The sequence below is a fragment of the Tupaia chinensis genome, unplaced genomic scaffold, assembly GCF_000334495.1.
Source record: "Tupaia chinensis unplaced genomic scaffold, TupChi_1.0 Scaffold000688_1, whole genome shotgun sequence".
NCBI lineage: Eukaryota > Metazoa > Chordata > Mammalia > Scandentia > Tupaiidae > Tupaia > Tupaia belangeri.
In genome coordinates this window covers 6205437-6217107 of record NW_006160211.1, presented here as the reverse complement: position 1 = coordinate 6217107, position 11671 = coordinate 6205437, and the positions used below count along the sequence as shown (strand labels likewise).

The 11671-nt window shown below is 43.0% G+C and overlaps 1 pseudogene; it reads right to left on the bottom strand.

Annotated features, from left to right (window-relative positions):
- The window catches only part of LOC102486388 (U4/U6.U5 tri-snRNP-associated protein 1 pseudogene), an 8498-nt pseudogene extending 1927 nt beyond the window's left edge, over positions 1-6571 (bottom strand).
- Between the last annotated feature and the right edge of the window lie 5100 nt (positions 6572-11671).

Genomic DNA, 11671 nt, shown 5'->3' with positions numbered 1-11671 from the left:
TCAGCAGGCACTTTCCCTTGGCAGCCACCAGCTTCTCCCGCAGCTGCTCTCGCTGTTGCAAGGTCTTGGGGTTGATGACTTCAGCCTACCATATGTCCCTTCTCCACATGCCATATCCTTTTCAACAGCATTGACCTCCAAGGATTTCAGCCCCAGCTTTGTCCAATTTGTTGGTTTCCTCCATGCTGAGTGACGAGGGATCTCCTGAACTAATTTTGGAACTGGCAGCGGCCTTGTGGCTGTCACCTTGCTTCTCCCTCTTCATGGACCTCTCTGAGGGGCTGGCCCGGCTGTGCTCCACCTTGTGTGCTACTGTGGTTCTCAGCATGGGCACTGTGCTGCCCACTATCACGCTCGCCTACACGCTCCCGGTTCCGCTTCTGCTGTTCACTGCAGCTGCTGCCACCCCCGCCACTCTGGTGCATGTGCTTTTTGTGCTCCCAATGCCCCAGCAGCTGCTCGGTGGCGCCTTCAATGCCTGCAGTACAGTCGTCGCCCCTGCCCCTCTTCTTTGACGACCCCCATGGTGGTACCTCTGCTGGGAGCCTGGCAGCCAGCCAGATATATTTTTAAGAAAACTCACTAAGGATGGAAAGAGAATGCCCTTTTATAAAGAAAGGTCTCTATAATCTATAATCATTTAGCTGGGTAAATATTTGCATTTTCTATGGAGAAACTGATTGGTTTTCTGAACTGCTAAGCCAAACCAAAAGCAAAAAAATGTTTGACAGAATTGCATGCTAAGTAGCCAATACCAAACTTATTAAGCTGTATAGTAATTCTTGGCCATCTAAGATCAAAAGTAAATCGTTAAGATCTGTAATTTGAATGAATTCCATGTCAAATCACCTATAACAATCTATTTAATAAAAAATGCAATGCACCCAAATTAAAGAGGTAAAATTGGTATAAAAGGATATAAATCCAACTAAGCATGAGCTCGTGGAGGGCATGACAGCCTGTTCTTAAGTCCTTCTTACAGCTCACATTATTAAGTTAACACACTTTGATCATTCCCATGGTTGGTCCTTTAACTTTTATGAGAATGAAATAGATGGGTTGGTCTATTAGTAAGATTGTTCAGTTCTGCATCGAGAGATTCCTTAGACAAGTTTTGTTGTTATTGTTGTGTATTTCTACATGTTCATAAGTTACTGGTATATGCTAAAAGTTACGGTTGCTGAAAATTGAAAATTCTGATCAATACAGATATATGTAATTCTATTAATATGTACAAGTTTATAAGCTTAATAACTCAGAGAAATATCAGAATCTCCCAAGGTGGGGGAGGAAAAGATAAGCATGGACAATTAGTAAAAACTGGGCCTTTGTATCAGGGCTCAAAAAACAAACAAACAAACAAACAAAAAATCAGGAGATTTAGCTATAAAAATGAGAGTTTAAATTAAGATTGTATTTTCCAGCTGGAGCTTTTGTATAGCCAATAAAGTGGATGCCTGGTGAAACCAGTACACTGGGCTCCACCCTCCTGGCAGGACTCAGCCACTCCTTGCAGGATCTATTTGGAACTTAGGTCCACTTCTCACTGTAGGATCTCTCACAGATCAGAATAGATTTAGAGACGTTCTCAGATAATCAGAAAAGTGTTACAACAAATTGGCAGCTCACCTTAACCTCTGATTTAAAAAGCACCTAAGAGGGGTCAGCAGATAGTGTGGTGGTTAAAGGTGTTAGACTCCTACATGGCTGACTGTGGTTCCAGTCCCAGACCTGGTGACTTGCTTTCTCACTTTCCCTCTATTTGTCTCTGCTCAAAGTGGAAAATAATAATAAAGTTAAATAAAATAATTCTAAAAAAAAAAAAAAAAAGACACCTAAGAGCTGTGGTAATCCTGAAGGCTGGGAACTTAACCTGAGGGCAGGATCTGGAAACAGCCCAGATCAGAGCCTCTGCCTTGGAAGAAACTATGTTTCCAATGTAGACAGCCGGGGCACTGGACAATGGCCATGACTGGCATTCTCATGTTTCCCTGCTAGAGCCTTGTCCCCAAGGTGGAGTTGGTCACTAGCGATGGGAATGCCCTGAGCCCTAAAGGGAGCTCAGAACTTCTGGTCTCTGAAATTGAGGATTGATGGGGCCTGAGGCCCCAATGGCTCTCCATGAATATCTGGTAACCTCACTGGACAAGCGTCAGGTAACCCTTAAGGTGACTAAGGTTTCTTCATAATTTGTCTAAATCAGAGGGTAAAGTTGTTTCTAAAGTATACCAAAGAAGAAAACCAATGGGCAACAGAAGAAGGAGAGCCCCAGACTAGAGCGAATTGGTGGCATCTACCTGATGGGCAACTATTTGTCCAAGGAGACCATCTCTCAATATGGGCACCGCTGCTACTGACTGTAGAAACAGACAATGGCCCTGCTTCTGTCTCTGAAATCGCCCAGACAGTGGCTAAAATCTTGGGGATTAAATGGAAACTCCACACTTCCTTCCATCCCCCAAGTTTAAGGAAAGTTAAGTACACAAACTGGATCCTTGAAACAACTTTAGCTACATTATGCCAAGAGATAGCGATAGGTCAGAACATATGAATTCAGTGGAAAATAATAATAAATAATCCAGGTGAAAGATGGTAGTGACTTGGATTAGGGACAACTTTGTATAAAGATTCATTCTGTTTTTAAATGAGTCTAACTTGGAAACAAAGTGTTCAGGAAAGTGATTGTCAATTGGAAAGGAAAATAAATATGAATCATTACAAATTTAAAATACTATAATCCTTTCCCTGAAATAAGCTTGATTAATGAGAAAGTTACTGTTGTTTGACTAAGTAATTCCAGCTAGACTGAATGGGGCCTCACGTAGTTGTACAGGTTACTTGTTAAAGTCAAGTCAAGGGAACCAGCAGTTAGCGTAATGGCTATGTCGCTGGATTCCCAAGTAGTCGACCGCGGTTCGTGCCCTGGACCCGGTGGCTTAAAACTCACTCCGAGCGTGTGTGTGTGCGTGCCCAAGATCCTGAGAGGAGAATGGAGGAGAAGGGATTGCGGCATGACGATCCCCCCTGGGGGGTGATTTCTCGCTTTCTGTCTCATGTCTCTGTCTGTCTGGCGAGCACACGCGCCCTACAGCAAAAAACCTCTCAAAAAAAAAAAAAAAAGGCAAGTCAAGAAAGCTGCCTCCGTGGACCAGCATGGCAGGCCCTGGACCACAAAAACAGACCAGACAAACTCTCTCTGGATGATGCTTCGGAGACAAGGAATCGACGGCCCTGCTCTAGTCACTCCAGAGGCTGACTAGTCAATGCATAGCAGAAGCCTGAGGAATCTACAGCCCTGCTTCAGTCACTCTGGAGGCTGTTCAGTCACTCTGGAGGCTGACCAATCCCCGCATGGCAGAAAATCAAGAATACACTTGTCTGAGACAATGCATGAACTGTTCTGAACCTTCCCAGATACGTTGTAACAATCTCTTAACCATAACCCTCTTTGCATGTGTTTTAGTCTTTGCTGTAGGCTCAGCTGCTACCATCCTGGCCAAATGGAATGGAAATGAATGGCAGCTCAGGACAGAAGAATCAATAGGCTGCGAGGTCATGCTATGATGCCCTAAGGAAAACTAAGGGCATCAAAGGGGGGGATGATATGGATCCTCTTTGCTATCCAACTAAACACTGCTTCTAAAAGCTGCTTGCAAACATGGAACATTTACTATCTGACAGCTGTTCCACTTTTGTAAATTGCCTGCTTCAACAGCTAGCGGGTCTCTATAGGAACAAGAAAAGGTAACACAGCTTTTTATTTTTGGAGAGGTTTCTGCTATAGGGCATGTGTGCTCTCCAGAAAGACAGAGAGAGACAGAAAAGCGAGAAATCACTCCCTGGGGGGATGGCCACACCGCAATCCTATCTCCTCCATTCTCTTCTCAGGATCTTGGGCCTGCACACACACGAGCCCGGCGTGAGTTTAAGCCACTGGGTCTGGGACTCGAACTACGGTCAACTACATGGGAATCCAGCAACACAGCCATCAAGCCATCTGCTGGCCCTGTAACTTGGCTTTTTTTGCAACTTTTCTGGTTTCTTTTGTCTGGAACACCTGTGAACCCTGACTGTATAACCCCTGTAACTTCCCCAAGTCCGGGCCCAGACTTTGGAGTACGAGCTCCTCTGGGTCCGCTGGTGTAATAAACCAGAGTTCTCCTACCTTCTGAGTGGCACTTAGTTTCTCAGGGGTCTGTTTCTGCAACAGTATACTAATTATTATTCTGCTATCTAGATTTTGGTACTAGGCCAAACTTACTACTTACAAGTAGTATCCTATGATTATAGTCAAACCCAGCAACTGAACAAATAATTACATGTAGCTTCATATCCTCTAAAAAGATTTGTAAACCTTTGACTAGTTCTGTGTCAGAATATAAAAGGGACAAAAGACAACGGGCTAATAATGATTGGATTTAAACACGAAGAAAAAAGGATTGTAGAGTCAGTCTTGAAACAATTAAACTAAGTGTCCTGTAGGGTTTTATTTCTAGGCCGAGATAGGAATGGCCTTAAAGAACCTTAGCTTTGGGAACCAGCAGTTAGCGTAATGGCTATGTCGCTGGACTCCTACGTAGTCGACCGCGGTTCACGCCCCGGACCCGGTGGCTTAAAACTCACGCCGGGCGCGTGTGTGTGCGTGCCCAAGATCCCGGGAGGAGAATGGAGGAGAAGGGATTGCGGCGTGACCATCCCCCCTGGGGGGTGATTTCTCGCTTTCTGTCTCTATGTCTCTCTCTGTCTGTCTGGCGAGCGCACGCGCCCTACAGTGAAAATCTCTCCAAAAAAAAAAAAAAAAACCTTAGCTTTCTTGTCCAGCACAAATGCCCACTTCCTAAGTGGCTACTTGAAGTCCAACATCTCCATCCCCAACAGCAGCAGTCATGTCCCCTTGCAGTTCTGAGTTTACCCATTTCACCTGAGCATTGGACTTGAGGAAGGGAGGAGTCAGGGATCAGGGAATCAGGAAATCAAGTAGAGGGTAAATGGCAGGCCCAGAATTATGAAAAAAAAGAATGAGTTCTGGGGCCAGCAGGTGGCGTGGTGGTTAAGGCACTGGTCTCCCACATGGCCTATGATGATTGTGGTTCGATTCCCAGACGTGGCACCTTGAAAATCATGCTGGGTGCATGTACATGTGTGTCAAAAATCCCAGGAGAATGGAGCAGAAGGGATTGCAGAGTGGCCAATCCTCTGGGGGATGATTTCTCTTTCCCTTTCTGCCTGTCTCTCTGGTGAGTGCATGTGCCCTATGGCAAAAACCTAAAAAAAAGAATGAGTTTCAACAATTAAATATCCAAATACCCAAAAGGCAAGACATGTGAATGATGTTGCAATGCAGTGGTAATTAAGCATGTTGCCGTGTTCTTGGAGACAAGAGAATTCTGAGTACTTTATCGTAAGGGTCTGAGAAGACTTTGTAACTAGGGGTGTCTTTCCATGTGTCGAGGGAAGACATTTGTTTCCCTTAAATTCTGGACTAGCCAAAAGGGTTTAAAGACTTTGCCACCTCCTAAAAATGTATAAATATTTAAAAACAAATGATTATCCCTATGTAGACTTTAAAACTTTAAAACTCCCTATCCCACGCCCAGAGTACAGTGTAGTAAATATCGCTAGATCTCATGTTGTTGAGGTATGTTTCACACAAAGTGTATAATGTGTAAAAGTAAGAAAACATCCCTGTTTCAGAAGAAATAAACAAATATCTGTTTCTGTCGAGAAGTCATTCCTCAATTACTACACCTTCTACATTCTCTACTCACTGTACTTTATTGTTTATTTATTCAGTATGCAGGTTAGCCCAGCAGATGACACATCTGGTTATGCTACAGGTCTTTGAGTTTTAGTTGACTTTTAGCCAGGATTTAACAGAGTTTAATTCCCTGCATAAGATTACATTGCAAACAATTTAATTCTTTTTTTTTTTTTTTGAGAGGTTTTTGCTATAGGGCGCACTTGCCAGAGAGACAGAGAGAGACAGAGAGACAGAAAGTGAGAAATCACCCCCAAGGGGTATGGTCACACTGTAATCCCTTCTCCTCCATTCTCCTCTTAGGATCTTGGGCACGCACACACACGTGCCTGGAGTGAGTTTAAGCCTCCGGGTCCAGGACTTGAACCACGGTCGACTACGTGGGAGTCCAGCAACATAGCCATTACACCAACTGCTGGTCCCCATTGCAAACAATTTAAGGTTGAAGTTTGCTATGTGTAGGATTTTTTGAAACTTTAAGATTGCCCTGATAAGGAAGACAAAGTCAACACTATTTTAAAAGGAGGGGGAGGAGAGACGGTGGAAAAAACCATCCGCACTAGGACCTAGTGCCAGACAGTTATTAATGCTGCATTAGATAGCCCAGTTCTGTACAGTGAGTGCACACTTTCAGCGGAAAATGTCTGGCTATCACAGTGTTTAGCACAGTTTCCCAGTCATGGTTTACTGAATTTAACTTGACTTCACTTTTGGCCTCTCTTAACACCTGATGTTGTACAGTCTAAACAGAATACTGCTCAGGGTTAACAGTTCTGGACTACTAGCACTATTCTCTTCGAATAGTTTCACCATTATGAAACCAAACAACAATGAAACAAACCGCACTTGCAACTTAAGCTAGAATGACCATTTGCTACCAAAAGTAAGCACAACCAAACAAAATAAACAAATAAACAAAAACTAGACATGACAACACAAACACACACACACACACACACACACACACACTCACTCAAACTCCCTGGAAACACACAGGCTAGGAGCCATAGAGCAACAGTTTGATAAATTGTTCTACTTAGCAAAATCTTACAACCTCAACACGAAAACACCAGAGACAAAAAGGATGTGAGTAAACAGGAATACTTTCTCTGATGGCTGGGTAGAAATTGTTTGATACAACATTTTAAAGAGCAGCCGGGCAGTATCCAGTAAAGAAGTGTGCACGCCATATAACTCAGCAGTTTCCCTTATAAATTCTCAGATATGTACATAAGGATGTGTGCTCAATGCAGCATTTTTACTACAGGAAAAGGTGGTAAAATCTAAATGTTTATAATTTTAAATAGAAAAAAAAAACCTTAATAAAAGGGAATACTATTCAGTATTACAGCCAATAAACTCCATCTACTTGTATTTTGAAGTCATGTTGAATAACAATGGTGAACTGCAGAATAATAAGCATGCTATAATGTACCTCATATAGAACACTACAATTTCATACAAGTAGGCAGGGTGGGTCACTGTGGGGCAGGTGGCAGGGCACTGCTCTGTAATGCTGGAGCCACATGGAAGACCCACATAGACCTGAAACATTCTGGAGGCATAGTCACAATCCTGACTGGCTGGCTAGAGGACTTGTGGTAGGGACTGCATTGTGACAAGATCTGTCAAGGGTGCCTGTTTCTTTCTCCCTCTCCCCATCTCTCTCCTATGAAAGAATTAAAAAAATAAACATTTTCAAAAATAGATCATAAGCTGGGACCAGCAGTTAGAGTAATGGCTATGTCACTGGACTCCCATGTAGTCAACCGTGGTTCATGTCCTGGACCCGGTGGCTTAAAAAACTCACACCGGGTGCGTGTGCGTGCGTGCCTAAGATCCCAAGAGGAGAATGGAGGAGAAGGGATTGCGGTGTGGCCATCCCCCTCTGGGGGGGTGATTTCTCGCTTTCTGTCTCTCTGTCTCTCTCTGTCTGTCTGGCGAGCACACACGCCCTATAGCAAAAACCTCTCCAAAAAAAAAAAAAGATCATAAGCTTAAAAAAATTGCCAGAAGGTACATATACTCAATGGAGAGAGACAGCAAGAAAGCAAGAAATCACCTCTTATGGGGAATGGTCATACAGCAATATCTTCTGCTCTATTTTCCCCACCATTCAGGGTTTTGGGCACACATGTACAAGTATCCAGAGTGTTTCTCAATCTACCGGATCTAGGACTTGAACCATGAAGTCAGCCAGGCCATAGGCTGGCCCAGTTATAAATATTTTTTTTGAAAGAGCTATGACCTGGGGCCAGTAGATAGCATGGTGGTTAAGGTACTGGACTCCCACATGGTTGACCACAGTTCAAGTATCGGACCTAGCGACTTGAAAAATCACACACCTGGCACGTGTGTGTGTGTGCTGTGCATGCCCAAAGTCCTAAGAGACTAGAGGAGAAGGGACTGTGGCATGGTCATTCCCTGTGGTGGGTTATTTCTCCCTTTCCCTCTCTCTGTTTCTCTCTAGCAAGTGTACACACCCTATGGCAAAAACCTAAAAAAAAAAAAAGAAAAAGAAAGAAAAAGAAACACAGACCTGTAGGAAAGTATAAATCCATAGAAGTACTCATGGTGAATGTCAAAATCAGAGGCAACTCCGTTGTTTAGGCTAGGTCTAGTTTGGGTTTTTTAAAAAATAAAGCAATGAGGGACCAGCAGATGGCGCAATGGCTATGTTGCAGGACTCCCATGTAGCTGACCATGGTATGAGTCCCGGATCTGGTGGCTTAAATTCATGCCGGGCGCATGTGCATGCGTGCCCAAGATCCTGAGAGGAAAATGGAGGAGAAGGGATTGTGGCATGGCCAACCCCCCTGGGGGTGATTTCTCACTTTCTGTCTCTCTGTCTCTGTCTTTCTGGTGAGTGCACATGTGCTATAGTAAAAACCTCTAAAAAAAATAATAATAAAATAAAGCAATGAGTTAGAACTTTCAGACTATTGGGACCAGCAAGTTGTGTAATGGTTACATTGCTAGACTCCCATGTAGTTGACTGTGATTCAAGTCCTGGACCCAGTGGCTTCAAAGTCACGCTGGGTGCATGTGCATGCATGCCCAAAATCCCAAGAGGAGACTGCAAGAGAAGGGATTGTGGCATGGCCATTACCCCTGGGGGTGATTCCTTGCTTTCTCTCTCTCTGTCTCTCGGGCAAGCACACGCACCCTGTAGCAAGACTCTCTCTAAAGAAGTTTCAGACTATCAAAAGATTAGAGATCATTCAGAAGGTTTTTGTCTAATTGCTTTTAATTCTTTTTTCAAATATGTTCAGAGACTGGACCAGCACCGTAGCACAACAGTTGAGCATTGTACACAGAAAGCTGGATATACGTGGCCAACCAGCGCTTCAGTTCTGATCCTGGAAGATAAAAAAACACTCCATGCATGTGCACATGTGCCAAGGATCCTGATGCAACAGAGAAATGGAGCAGTGTGACTAAGTGTGACTAAGCCCTTTTGGGGGGTACTTCCTTTCTCCATCTTCCTCATGTATGCACACATGCCTTTTGGTATAAAAACAAGTTCAGATATGGCCATATTGATTTCATCATTCTACTTAAGAAGATTCATTTTTTTCTGTGTTTTTGTCCTCACTTTTCAAATATACATATGTGCAAACAGACCTGAACACCCTATCCCTCATAACCATCATCTTTCTCAGAAACAGACATGGAGAGCTTGCATGCCAACTAATATCTACCTCCAATAGATCAGAGTATTACAGGTTTTCAGAAAATAACCTTTCCTGGAGTTGAAATAAATTATAATGATGCCATCTGATCATGACTCAATGATCTCATTTGAGGCAAGTTTTATGGGCAGGTTCTCTTCTATTCTTTATTAGCAACATTCACGATGAGACCGGCACAGTTCGTGAACAGCTTCTCACAAGAACTTTGCAAGCCTTGCTATTGCAATAGGTAAAAACTATCTTTCTCAGGAAGATGCTTGCAGATCCTGGTGTGACTTACTTAAACACAACTGTTAATAATTGATCTGTTATTTCTGTCTTTTTGTTATTTTCTATTTTTTTCTTGAAAGACAAAAGTAAATATTTAAATTTTTGGTGTATATGACAGAGCCAATTCAGACATATAAAGGGTCTCTAAAAACACAAGCACATTAGCCTCAAAGTGGTGGTTACCTCTGGAGAAAGGTGAAGAGGAATGAAATGAGAGAAGGTATAAAAGAAGTTTCAATTACATCTGTACCACTTTATTTTTATTACTTAAAAATTTTTTGGAGAGGTTTTTTTGCTATAGGGTGCATGCACTTGCCAGAAAGACAGAAAGAGACAGAGACAGAAAGCGAGAAATCATCCCCCCAGGGTAGATGGCCACACTGCAATCCCTTCTCCTCCACTCTCCTCTCGGGATCTTCAGTATGGACGCACGCATGTCTGGTGTAAGTTTAAGCCACTGGGTCCAGGACTCGAACTGCGGTCGATTACATGGGAGTAATGATAGAGCCATTATGCCAACTGCTGGTCCCCTGCTTTATTTTGTTTAAAGGAAAAGTTGAAGTAAATATTGCAAAACAACATGTTAAAATGGATAGTGGATGTATGGGTACTCATTACATAATTCTGTACTGTATTCTCTATGCCTGAAATGTTATACTTTAAAAGGAAATTTAAAGTTAGTAGGTGGTATGGTAGTTAAGGGGCTGGACCCCCTGTGGTTGACTGCAGTTCGAGTCTCATACCTGGCAGCTTAAAACTCACAAGGGCCACCATCTATGCATACCCAAAATCCCAGGCCAAGAATGGAGGAGAAGGGATTGCAGCACGATCATTCCCTCTGTGGGATGATTTTTCATTTTCTCTCTGTCTCTCTCTGTCTCTCTGGTGAGTGCATGTACCTGGTGGCAAAAAACTTAAAAAACAAAAAAAGGAAATTTAAAAATAAAACAATGGCACAGAACAAATAACAAACTGGGGGAAATATTCAAAACATGTATGATTAAAAAAAAAGTATTTTTTAAATTTTTAAAAAAATTTTTTTAAAAAAGTTTACTTATTTATTTCTTCCATGAGAGTGAGAAAGAAAACATGAAACAGGCATCCCCGTCAGGGTACTCCTCATGCTACAATCCATCCTTCATCTCAGCCAGCATGATTCATGGGAACATGCATGCACTCAGAGTGCTGATAGAGGTTCTAAGGCACAAACCTACAACCACCATGTGGGTGGAGTGACATTACCACCACCACCACCCCACAACCTGGCCTCTATTTTTCTTTTCTTTTCTCTTTTTTGCTATAGGGTACAGAGAGAGACAGAGAGACAGACAGAGACAGAGAGAGACAGAAAGAAAGAAGTCCCCCCCTCCCCAGGAGGGTTGGCCATGCCACAATTCCTTCTCCCCCATTCTCCTCTCAGGATTCTGGGCACATGCATGCACACACGCCAGGTGTGAATTCACCTGGCCACCAGGTCCGGGACTCAAACTGTGGCCAACCACATGGGAGTCCAGGCTCCTTAACCACTATGCAACCTGCTGGCCCCTTGATTTTCTTAATACAAAGGTAAATCAATAAGGAAACGACAAATGACCCAAAAGAGAAATCAGCAAAGGTTATGATGAATTTACAGGAAAATATTTATAAAATACCTTACATATGTGTCTCTCCATGTGTCCATGAGTGTATATATGTATACACTAATTAAACAATGTAAATCAAGAAAACAATTACTTTTGAGAAGAAGGTTCCACATGGCTCCTGCGAACTAGGTATTTCAGGGCACAGGAGAAATGAAGACTTTCTACTGATAATTCAGCCTCCAGCAAACAAGCTAGCGGCAAAAGAGGCCAGGCCTTCAGAAGAAGGTTCCATGTGGCTCCTGCGAACTAGGTATTTCAGGGCACAGGAGAAATGAAGACTTTCTACTGATAATTCAGCCTCCAGCAAA